This window comes from Peromyscus leucopus, chromosome 6 (assembly GCF_004664715.2).
Source record: "Peromyscus leucopus breed LL Stock chromosome 6, UCI_PerLeu_2.1, whole genome shotgun sequence".
NCBI lineage: Eukaryota > Metazoa > Chordata > Mammalia > Rodentia > Cricetidae > Peromyscus > Peromyscus leucopus.
Window position 1 is genome coordinate 68,223,941 of NC_051068.1, and position 12,247 is coordinate 68,236,187.

A 12,247-nucleotide genomic window follows, 5' to 3' on the forward strand; every position below is an offset into this window, starting at 1 on the left:
AACCCTGGCTAGCTTGGAAACTCTGTAGATTCAGGCTAGCTTTAAACTCAAAGAGATCTGCCTGCTTTTGCCTACCCAGTGCTGGGACTAAATATATGCACCACTATGCCTGGCTTGTTTTTTTGTTTGTTTGTTTGATACAAAGTTTTGTTTGTTTAAATATAATTTATTTATTTTTATTTTATTTGCATTGGTGTTTTGCTGCGTGTATATAGACTGTGTGAGGGTGTCAGATCTTGTGAGTTACAGACAGTTGTGAACTGCCATGTGGTTGCTGGGACTTGAACCCAGGTCCTCTGGAAGAGCAGTTAGTGCTCTTAACCACTGAGCCATCTCTCCAACTCCTTGATACAGGGTTTTACTATATCCACACAGTCCAGATTCTTTTAGTTCTTTTAGGTTTTGTCCCCCCCCCCCTTCATTTATTTAGTTGAGTGGGGCAGGGTATGTGTAGCTAGAGTTTTCCTGCCTGGCCCACAATCAGAACAAATCTTTGTCACCCGCCAGTCCCACAGCCGCTCAGACCCAACCAAGTAAACACAGAGACTTATTTTGCTTCAAACTGTATGGCCGTGGCGGGCTTCTTGCTAACTGTTCTTATATCTTAAATTAACCCATTTCCATAAATCTATACCTTGCCACGCGGCTCGTGGCTTACCGGCATTTTCACATGTTGCTTGTCCTGGCGGGCGGCTGGCAGTGACTCCTTCTGCCTTCCTGATCTTTTATTTCTCTTCTCTGTTAGTCCCGCCTATACATCCTGCCTAGCCACGGCCAATCAGGTTTTATTTATTGACCAATCAGAGCAACACATTTGCCATACAGACCATCCGCCAGCACAGCCAAGTGCAGATCATCTCAGACACCTGCACTCAGGCCCGTGGTCCTAATCATCCTCTATGTGGACCTGCTGGGTAAAGCCATGAGGAACCCAAGAACAGGCTCCCACAGAACATACAGAACATCCCTCAGCAGGTATGTACTTGTGTGGAGGTCATAGGACAAACTTGTAGGAATTGATTGTCTTCTTCCAGAGTTTTGGGTCTTGAACTCAGGTCATCAGGCTTACCAGCAGCTGTCTTGCTGGCCACACCTAGACTGTTTTTGAATTCATGCTCCTCTTACCTCAGCCTCCTGACTGTTGGAATCATCAGTGTCATCCATATGGCTGGCTTACCTCACTCCTTTCTAGAATGTTTTAAATTGGGACTTAACTCTTCACCTTCTGTTTTGGTGGCCATTCCCACTTGGCTTTGTATAATGTATTAATACTGAACTGAAAGCTTTCAAGGAATATGGATAATTGGAAAATGGCCTTTTACAGCTGTGTTTTGCAGTTGACAGGAATATAGAAAAAGCAGTGGCATCTTGAAGAAACTTGAAGGTTCTAAGGAATACTAGTGGTGATTTATTTGACATCTAGATCTAATGAGATATTTTACATATATACCATATATATAAAAACAGAACTTTGTAAAGCAAAAAGAAGGGGCTGGAAATATGGCTTAGTGGTTAAGAGGGTTTGCTGTAGAAGGACCCATGTTCTGTTCTCATCAACCACCATAAGCAGCTCACAACTGCCTGTAATTTCAGTTCCAGGCACTCTTACTCCCTCTACTGGCTTCCACAGCACCTTCATATGGGCATGTGGACACACATAGAGACAGACACACAAATAATAATCTTTTTCCTTTTGGTTTTTTGAGACAGGATTTCTCTGTGTCACGCTGGCCTTGAACTCAGAGATTCATCTGCCTCTGTCTCCCAAATACTTGGACTAAAGGTTTTTCACCTGGCAAAAAAATTTTTTTTTCCGAGACAGGTTTCTTTTCATAACAGCCCCAACTGTCTTGGAACTCATTCTGTAGACCAGGCTGGCCTTGACCTCACAGAGATACCTCTGCTTCCAAGCGCTGGGATTAAAGGTGTGCACCACCGCCACCGCCACCACCCAGCTGCAAAATCTTTCTTTCTTTCTTCTTCTTCTTTTTTTTTTTTAATAAACGGTTTATTATGGAATCACAGGAAGCAAAATCTTAAGAAAACAAAAAATCTGAGGCATGGTGACATACACTTGAATAATTGCATAAAAAGTATTATTTTTAAATTATGTGTTATCTCAGTATGTGTCTATGTGGGGTATGTGCAGTGAGTATAGGTGCCAGCAAAGGCCAGAGACATTGGATTCCTCTGGAGCTGGAGTTCTAGGTAGTAGTGAGCCATCTGACATGGATGCTGGGAGTTACATTCAGTCCTGCAAGTGCAGTGAGTGGTGTGCTCTCTTAACTGATGAACCATGTCTCCAGCTCTGATTCTTAGTTGTTTTGTTTTGCTTTTTGCTTTTAGTTTTTTATTTTTAGTTTACTTTGAGACTGAGTCTGATGTAGCCCAGGCTGGCCTAGAATTTAACAGCTGAGGCTTCTCTTGAACTAATCTTCCTTTCTCCACCTCTCAAATGCAGGATCACAGGCTTGTGTCACCACATCAACATTGCATTGTGTTCTAGATTTAGTTGAGGACATGGAAAAGAGGGAACTAAGATTTCAGTAATTTTAGTGTGTGTGTGTGAATCTATGTGTGTGAGTCCAGGTACATGAGTGCCATGATGTTGGCTGGGGGTATCAGTTCTTCCCTTACGGGCCCCAGGAATCAAACTACAGTCTCTAGGCTTGTATGGCAGTAGTATGAGTTTTGCCCATTGTTTATAACTATCCGATGTGTAAGGAAGCCTTTGGAAACTGGCAGTTTAACTTTATTTAAAAAAAAAACAAAAAAAAAACAAAAAAAAAAACTTTGTTTGTTTTCCTGAGACACAGTCTCATTGTGTGGCTCTGCCTGGTATCAGATTCATTATGGAGACCAGGATGACCTCACAGAGATCTCCCTGCCTCTGCTGCGGTTAAAGGCCACTATGCCTGATAGAGATTTTGATTTTTAAAAAAGTCAAACCTGGCATACAGGTTTCTGGATATGTGAAAAAAATGTTTAAAAATATACTAATTGTTCTAGCCTTTTAAAATGCAGAGATTAGTAGATGTTGTTGCTTGACATCTTCTCCCTCCCTTTATCTCCACATTATTATTTTATTATTATTATTACTATTTTGTTTTTTTTAGACAGAGTTTCTCTGCATAGCCCTAGCTGTCCTATAATCACTCTGTAGACCAGGCTGTCCTTGAACTCACAGAGGTCTGCCTGCCTCTACCTTCCAGTGCTGGGATTAAAGGCATGCACCTGCACCACCACCACCACCACCACCACCACCCCACCCCACCACCACCACCACCACCACCTCCCCCTCCTCTTCCCCCTCCCCTTCCCCTTCCCCTCCTCTTCCCCCTCCCCTTCCCCTCCCCTTCCCCCTCCCCTTCCCCCTCCCCCCCCCCCCCCCCCCCCTCCCCCTCCCCCTCGCTGAGCAGTGGACCTTTTAACTGAACTTAATCAATGGTGCTATCTCATCTTCCCATCCCTGATTTTTCCATGATTTTGGAATTTTTAAATAGGTATCTTTCTGGCCTCCACCTGTGCACTGTGGTACATACTGTACTGTTTAGTTTTAAAAAATAAAAGATGAATCCCATGCTGGCTGAAGATAACCCTGAACTTCTGATCCTCTTGCCTCTACTCTACTTACAGAGCCTTGGAATTTACCACCATGCCTGGCTGTGCCAAGTTGGGGGTGGAATCTAAGCTTTTGTACATGCTAGGCATTTTACCATTTGATCTACATCTCTAGCCCCTGGCTATGTCATAATTTTTTCTTTTCTCTAGACCTATTGATTGGAATAATACGAAATAATTTTCATAGAAGAGCTACATATGATTTGTTAATACACAAATTAATGTCGTTATCATTAGTAACCACTATATTAAATGCAAATGAAAGTTAAACACGGAGATAAAAAGAAAATGAGAGCCAGACCTGGTGGTACATGCCTTTAGTCCTAGCACTCAGGGAGCCAGAGGCAGGTGGGTCTCTGTGAATTTAAGGCCGTCCTGTTCTACAACGAGTCCCAGCACAGATAGGGCTATACAGAGAAACCCTGTTTTGAAAAAAGCAAAAAGAAAATAAGGTAGCAAAAAGGAATCTTAGCAAAGTTACTTTATTTTTTATTTTTTTTAAATTTTTTTAAGATTTATTTATTTATTATGTATACAGTGTTCTGTTTTGCATGTATCCCTGCAGGCCAGAAGAAGGAACCAGATCTCATTACAGATGGTTGTGAGCCACACTATGGTTGCTGGGAATTGAAGTCAGGACCTCTGGAAGAACAGCCAGTGTTCTTAACCTCTGAGCCATCTCTCCAGTCCCGCAAAGTTACTTTAGATATAAAAAGCAGTGAACAGGGCTGGAGATGTAGCTCAGTAGTAGTTCAAGCCCAGTACTACAAATGCATTCTTTTTTTTTTTTTATACCTTTTTTTTCTTTTCTTTTTTTTTTTTTATGTACATTGGTATTTTGTCTGCATGTATGTCTGTATGAGAGTGTTGGATTCCCCTAGAACAGGAGTTACAGACAGTTGTGAGCTGCCTTGTAGGTGCTGGGAATTGAACCCCTGGTCCTCTGGAAGAGCAGCCAGTGCTCTTAGCCACTGAGCCATTTCTCCAGCCCCAAATACAAAGCATTCTATGTCAAGACCAATGCTTTTTTTTTTTTGCTTAAGAAATTATGAGTGTTGGTCAGACGGTGGTGGCGCACGCCTTTAATCCCAGCACTCAGGAGGCAGAACCAGGCGGGTCTTTGTGAGTTCAAGGCCAGCCTAGTTCACAGAGCGAGATCCAGGACAGGTACCAAAACTACACAGAGAAACCCTGTCTCAAAAAACCGAAAAAAAGAAAAAAAAAGAAAAGAAATTATGGATGTTTGGGAATTTTGTTTTTGTTTTGAGAAGAGTTTGACTATGTATCTTTGGCTGGTTTAGAACTCGCAGAGATCCACCTGCCTCTGCATCCTCAGTGCTGAGATTGTGTGTCACTGTGCTTGGCATGAAATTTATGAATTTGTAAATGGAAAAACATGATTTTTCTGAATTTCTCAAAAGTTAATATTTCAGTTGCTGTTGGGAATTTCTTGTCTATGAAAATATTTTTCTTTCTTTCTTTCTTTCTTTTTTTTTTTTTTTTTTTTGTCTCTGGAACTGAGGACCTAACCCAGGGCCTTGCGCTTGCTAGATAAGCAAGCGCTCTACCACTGAGCTAAATCCCCAACCCCCAATATTTTATTTAAGGTCTTTGAGTCATTCTGTTTGTTGTCCTTTTTAGTTTCAATTTTGCTTTAGACCAGTGGTTCTCAACTGTGGTTCTCTACTCCCTTGATGGTCTAATGTCAGATACCCTGCATATCCAGGTATTTACGTTACGATTCATAACAGTAGCAAAATTGCACTTATGAAGTAGCAGTGGAATCATGTTTTGGTTGGGGGGGTCATATTAAAGGGTTACAGCTCTAGGAGGGTTGAGAACCACTGCTTTATATTGTCTCCTTTATTTGACTCTGAGAGGTGCTTTTTTAGGTTTAGTTTTTTAAATTTTCCCCCCAAAATTATTTCAACCAATTAGCATTCCCACCCTCCCTTCTTCCCTGCCTTTTAGAAAATGAGCAGAATACTTGATACTGACTGAGATCATCAAGCTTAAAAAACTTTTTGCATAAAAAAAAAGAGTAGGTAACTGGAGCTGTGAGGATGAAGAAAGGGAGGAGCAGAACACTGCCACTGTCTTGAATTTCAGGGGTAAATATTAAGAAATGTCTAGTGATATGTAGCCTCTGTTTTTTAGAATCCTCAGTTCTATACATTATTTTCGTCATTCTCTTGCTTATCAAAAAAATTATTTATTTATTTTTCAGAGACTGGAGTCTCTCATATAGTTCTGATTGTCCTGGAACTCAGTATGTAGATCAGGCTGACTTTGTATTATTCACAGAGATCCTCTTGCCTCCTTCTGGATTAAAGGTGTGCACTACAATGCCCAGCTCAAATTTTGTTAAAACAGTCCCTGTGGTACAATGTACATACAGGAAAAAAAAAATTTACCTAGATAGAGATTCAGAATATTACTTCTCCACAAAATCTTTTTATTTTAAAAATTATGTTTATTCATTTACTTTGTGTGGTAGGCATGCATATGCCATGTTATGCTTGTGGAGGTTAGAGGACAACTTGGGAATGGATTCTCCTTCTGGGGTTGAAGTTGTATCATCAGGCTTATTGGCAGCAAGTACATTCATTTATCTGCTGAGCTCTTTCACTGAACCCAGAAATCTCTTTATGTTCCCTCTCTTCTCATTCATATCTCCAGAAGGGAACCACTGTTTTAATTTGCTGTGGTATGTAAATACTATGTGCTAATGATTTGTACTGTGGAGTGCCTCCTCTGGGTAATATTCATGTTCGTTTGCAAGGTTGAGATTGTTGGATGAAATATCCCCTGATTTTTTGAGAGCAGAATGATGTCAGTGTTGTTTAATAGACTGATTCTCATCTGGGAGGAGTTTATCCTTCTGTAGATATTTGGTATTGTACGGGGGAAAGGGACCTTTTTTTAAAAAATTTATTTTTTATTTTATGTGCATTGATATTTTGACATGGGTGTCAGGTCCCTTGGAACTGGAATTACAGACAGTTGTGAGCTTCCATGTGGGTGCTAGGAATTGAACCCTGGTCCTCTTAAAGAACAGTCAGTGTTCCTAACCACTAAACTATCTCTCCAGCTCCCCAGGGTACCTTTTTTGTTCTCAGAGCTAGAATTGTTGGTGCTGTTGTCATCTGGTGTCTAGAAGCCAGAGGTTCTGCTAAAGTCAGAGTACCAAGGACAGCTTTCTACAACAAAGAACTCCCAGTTACTAGGCAAAGCCTCTGAGTTACTAGGACTGAGGTTGAAACTGTTCTGTCTGGCTAGAACACATTGTAGTATTATAACAATAATTGATACATTAAATTATTGTAAACCAACCTGCTTTTGGAATTTTTTTGTGGGAACTCTTCACCAAAAATCTATTTGTGTGATTCCAGCCAGTCAGGAGGCTGAGACAGAAGGATTGAGAATTTCAGGCCAATCTGGGACACAAAGTGAAAGGCTGCTCAGCAGAACAAAGCAACCTTTCCCAAAGAAACAAAACAAAATCTGTGTTTGAGCAGCTCTTACCAGTAAACTCTTTTTGTTTGTTGTGTTTTGAGGCAATTTTACTCTATAGCCCAGGCTAGTCTGGAACTCACTGTAGCCCAGGATGGCCTTGAACTTGTAGCAAGTCCCGTGCTTCAATTTCTAGTGCTTGGATTATAAGTGGTTTGAGTCACCATGCCATGCCTAGCTGTGATTATATTTTTCCTTCACTACAATAAAGTTCCATCTGGGCAGTGGTGATGCACGCCTCTAATCCCAGCACCCTGTCAGTTGGGTTGGGGGGTGGGATATGATGATTCCTTGCAAAGCTGCTGGATAAAATAATACTTCTAACCTTGGGTCTGTTTTGACATCCAAAAACTCTTTCTTGTAATACTCCTGGATAGGAACAGTAAATTAAAAAAAAATTATATATTTTTATGTATGTAAGGAGCTGCATGTATGCATGTGCACTACTTGTACATTGAGGAGTATCTACATCCTTTTAAAATTTTTCTTAAAAGTGTGTGTGTATGACTATGTGTAACTGCATGTCTGTGATGGCCTGCTTGTGGTGGGAGGCCAGAGGACAATTTGTTTTTGTTTTTTTGAGACAGGGTTTCTCTCTGCGTAGTTTTGGAGCTTTTCCCAGGCTTGGCCTGGAACTCACAGAGATCCCCTGACTCTGCCTCCTGAGTGCTGGGATTGAAGGTGTGCACCACCACCACTGCCCCGGCTCAGAGGACAGTTTTTAGGAGTCTCTTCTTTCCTTCCAGTGTGGGTTCCAGAGATCAAAATTTGATCATTAGGCATGGTGGTAAGCGCCTTTCACACTTAGCCATCTTTCTGGCCCAACTCTCTCACTTCTGATTTTAAATTTTTTGATCACTTACAAGTTAATTGTTGTAAATAGAAATAGTTTAGTGGTTATGAGCATTGTCTGCTTTTCCAGAAGATGATTCCCAGCACCCACATGACAGCTAACAACCATCTTTAATTCCAGTTACAGGAGATCAGGCACCCTCTTCTGGCTTTTGTGGGCACTGCATGCAACTGGCATACATATACATGCAGGCAAAACACCTATTCACATAAAATAAGAATAAATTTTATTTATATTATTATTAACTTACTATTATTTTGGTGGTTTGAGACAGAGTCTCATTATGTAGTTCTGGCTGTTTTGGATCCCACTAAATAGACCAGGCTGGCTTCAAATTCAGAGATCCTCCTCCTTTCAAGTTCTGGGATTAAAGGTGTATAACATCATACCCAGCCAAAAGTAAATGAATTTTAAATACATTTTAAAAATTTAATTTAAATATTTTCTTCCAGGGCTTAGAGAGATGGCTCAGTGGTTAAGAGCATTTGGTTTGGTTCCCAACACCCACATGGTGGTTCACAATTCTCCATAACTTTAGTTCTGGGGGATCTGATGCCCTCTTCTGACCACTGTGGGCACTAAGCACACATATCCTACACAAACATATGTAGGCAAAATATACATAAATAAGTAAATAAGTCTAATTTAAAAAATAAAAGACTGTTTGCTATGGGTTCTGGGGATCAAACTTTGGTTATCAGGATTGTGCCGTTTTAGTCACTGAACCTTTGGCCAGCCATATATTTTTTCTTTGTTTTTTTTTTTTTTTTTTTTTTTTTGTTGTTGTTGTTTTGTTTTTAATATGGAACGCTTCACGAATTTGTGTGTTTGCACAAGGGCCATGTACATCTTCTCTGTATCGTTCCAATTTTAGTATATGTGCTGCTGAAGCGAGTACCTCTTTGGTTTTTTGAGACAGGGTTTCTCCGTGTAGTTTTGGTGCCTGTCCTGGATCTCACTCTGTAGACCAGGCTGGCCTCCAATTCAGAGATCTGCCTGGCTCTACCTCCTGAGTGCTGGGATTAAAGGTGTGCGCCACCACCATCCAGGGCCATATGTGTTTTTATCAGCTATGTAATTCTTTCTAGGTTGCTCATCTTTTTTTTTTATGTGGTCCATACTGTCTTAGAACTCAGTTTGTAGACCAGGCAGACTTTGAACTTCCAGAAATCCACCTGTCTCTCCTCCCAAATGCTGGAATTAAGGACATGTGCTGCCATGCTTGGCCTAGGCCTCTCATCTTCAATCTTCAGTTGTCTTTACTGAGCTAAGTCTTGTTATTTATCTGGGTTATTTTGATGTTTTATGCCCCTCCTGGCTATGCTTGAAATCTCTGGCCATTGCTTTCATTGTGTGTGTGTGTGTGTGTGTGTGTGTGTGTGTGTGTGTGTGTGTATGTATGTGTGTGTGTGTTCAGTGTATATGTGTGGTGTGTATGTGTGTGCAAGGAGGGCCCTTGTGCAGATGCTTTCATGCCATAGCAAATGTAGAGGTCAGAGGACAACCTTGTGGTTGTTACCTTTCAGGGTCAAGTGGCACAGAATCTTCTTGTTGTTTTGTCACTGTTTGCTAGGCTAGCTGGCTAGTGAGCTTCTAGGGCTCCTTCTGTCATTGCTTCTTGTTTTTGCTGTAGGAGTGCTGGGATTATAGATGCACTTCACTTTACCTGGGTTTTACATGGGTTCTGGGGATTTGAATTCAGGTTTTCATGGTTATGTGTAATCGGACTTTCTTTGGAATAGTTGCCAGCCCCCAAACAATGACATGGAGACATACTAATTATGCAAGCTTGGCCTTAGCGTAGGCTTGTTCCCAACTAACTCTTATAATTTAAATTAACCTATTTCTATTAATCTACAATCTGCCATGTGACTCTTTACCACTCATCCATTCTGTACATCCAACTCCCTCTTGTGTCTGATTGGAGAAATCGATGCACCTCACATTCTTCCTAAGTTCCTCTTGATTCCTGGAAGTTCCTCCTATTCTTTCCTGCCTAGCTATTGGCCACTCAGCTCTTTTATTAAACCAATCAGAAGGTGCTTTAGGCAGAGACACAGTTTCACAGTCTACAAAAAGATTATCCCACAACAGTTATGGGGCAAGTGTATTGCCCCTGAGCAATCTCCCCAAACCTAATTGTTTGTTTTGAGGTGGAGTTTCACTATGTAGCCTTGACTGGCCTGGAACTTACTATGTAGACCAGGCTTATTTGTAACATAGAGATCCACCTGTCTCTGCTTTACTCAGTTAAAATAAGTGAACATGCCTGTGTTTGTGTGTGTACATGTATGTAAATTATTTTTTATTTTATATATGTGGGAATTTTTTTCTGCATGTATGTTTGTGTACTATTCTGTGCCTGGTGCCTGCAAGGACCAGAAAGAAGGCATTGAATCCCTTGGAACTGGAGTTACAGATGGTTGTGAGCTGCCATGTGGGTGCTAGGATTGAATCTGGGTTCTCTGGAAGAGCAACCAGTGCTCTTAACCACTGAGCCATCTCTCCAGCACCCTTACTCATTTTTTTGATAGGTGTTACATACATATGGTAGAAAATTCACAACCTGAACATGGGTTTACAGTGAGAAAAAAAAAAAATGACACCTCTCTGGAGGCAGAATATTCCTGCTTTGAAATCTTTCTACTGATAGTCTGGACTCCCCCACCTTTTTTTAACTTGATGCTCTAAAGAACTTTCAATTACATATTAAAATCTAGACTAATATGATTTCCATATACCTAGTATCAAGTTTCAAAATTGCCATTCCTTTTTCTTTTTCTTTTTTCCCCTGAGACAGGGTTTCTCTGTGTAGCTTTGCGCCTTTCTAGAATCTCGCTCTGTAGACCAGGCTGGCCTCGAACTCACAAAGATCCACCTGCCTCTGCCTCCCAAGTGCTGGGATTAAAGGCGTGCGCCACCACTGCCCGGCCAAAATTACCATTCTTTATAATGAATTTTAGTGTTGAAAATATTGTAAAATACATATTTTGAAGGGACACAAATTCAGCAGCATAGATTTTTATTTATTTTCTCTGGTACTACATATGTACCAGTGCCTCATTCATACTAGTCAAATGGTCTGTCATTGACCTTTGCCCTTTTTATTATTTTTTTCCTTTTCTTTTCTTCCTTTCTCTCTCTCTCTCTCTCTCTCTCTCTCTCTCTCTCTCTTCTCTCTTTCTTTTTTTGACACAGGGGCTCAGTAATTTACATAGGCTGGCCTTGAATTCACTCTATAACCCAGGCAGACCCTTAACCTGTGATTCTTTTACTTTCAGTCTCTTAAGTTGTTGAGAGGACAGGCCTATGACACTAATCCCTGTGAGTTTTATTTTGTTTATATTTACATGTGTGTCTGTGTGTCTGTGTGGGTGCATGCTTTCCACTACATGCAAGTGGAGGTCAGAGGACAGTTTGTGGGAGATCTGGGGATTGAACCCATACTTGGTGGCAAGTGCCTTTACCCACTAAGCCATCTTGCTTGCTTTTTAAAATATATTTTATTGTGGGGGCGTGGGGGTGGTGGCAGCAGCAATGGCACATACCTTTAATCCCAACACTTGGGAGGCAGAGGCAGACAGATCTCTGAATTTGGGGCCAGCCTGGTCTATAAAGAGTTCTAGGACAACCGAGCTGTTACACAGAGAAACCCTGTCTCAAAAAAAAAAAGGTTAAGAAAACATCAATATATAGAAGGTAGGTTTTTTGTTTTTTTTTTTCTTTTATAGTGACTTTGGAGAGGACAAAGAACAACCTTCACAACAAGTGAAAGTTGAGAGAGATTAAGGTGTAGAGTGCAATGTCTGAAGCACTAATTCAAGGTGTTCATAGAACTCAAGAGTTGTACTTCAAGGAAGAGATACTGTCTTGGTAGAGAGCAACAGAAGAATGCCACACCAAAGCAAAATCAAGTGTTTAAAGATGTGGTAATAACATGGCTACTAAAAGTCCCTTTTCTACTTCCCTGTCTGAGGTGGTACTTAGTTGATGACAAACAAGCATTAGCACATTCAGATGTTTGGGTTTAGTTGGGGGGGGGGGTGTTTAGATTTATTTTTAATTTGGTGTATGTCTGTGCCTGAGAATGTGCACATGAGTGCTAGTGTCCATGGAGGCCAGAGGTGTTGGATCCCTATGGAACTGGCTGGGAACTAGACTTCGGCATTCTTTTTTTCTTTTTCTTTCTGGAGCTGAGGACCGAACCCAGGGCCTTGTGCTTGCTAGGTAAGCACTCTACCACTGAGCTAAATCCCCAAC

At 41.0% G+C, this 12,247-nt stretch overlaps 1 protein-coding gene and 1 non-coding gene across 2 annotated transcripts in view; one reads left to right on the top strand and one right to left on the bottom strand.

The window, feature by feature from the left end:
• The window catches only part of Gatad2b (GATA zinc finger domain containing 2B), a 77,521-nt gene that overhangs the window by 16,845 nt on the left and 48,429 nt on the right, over positions 1 to 12,247 (top strand). The window lies entirely within an intron of this gene.
• LOC114707964 lies at positions 8,784 to 8,885 on the bottom strand. Its single transcript, XR_003736729.1, has one exon. It is a non-coding gene; the product is annotated as a U6 spliceosomal RNA (small nuclear RNA).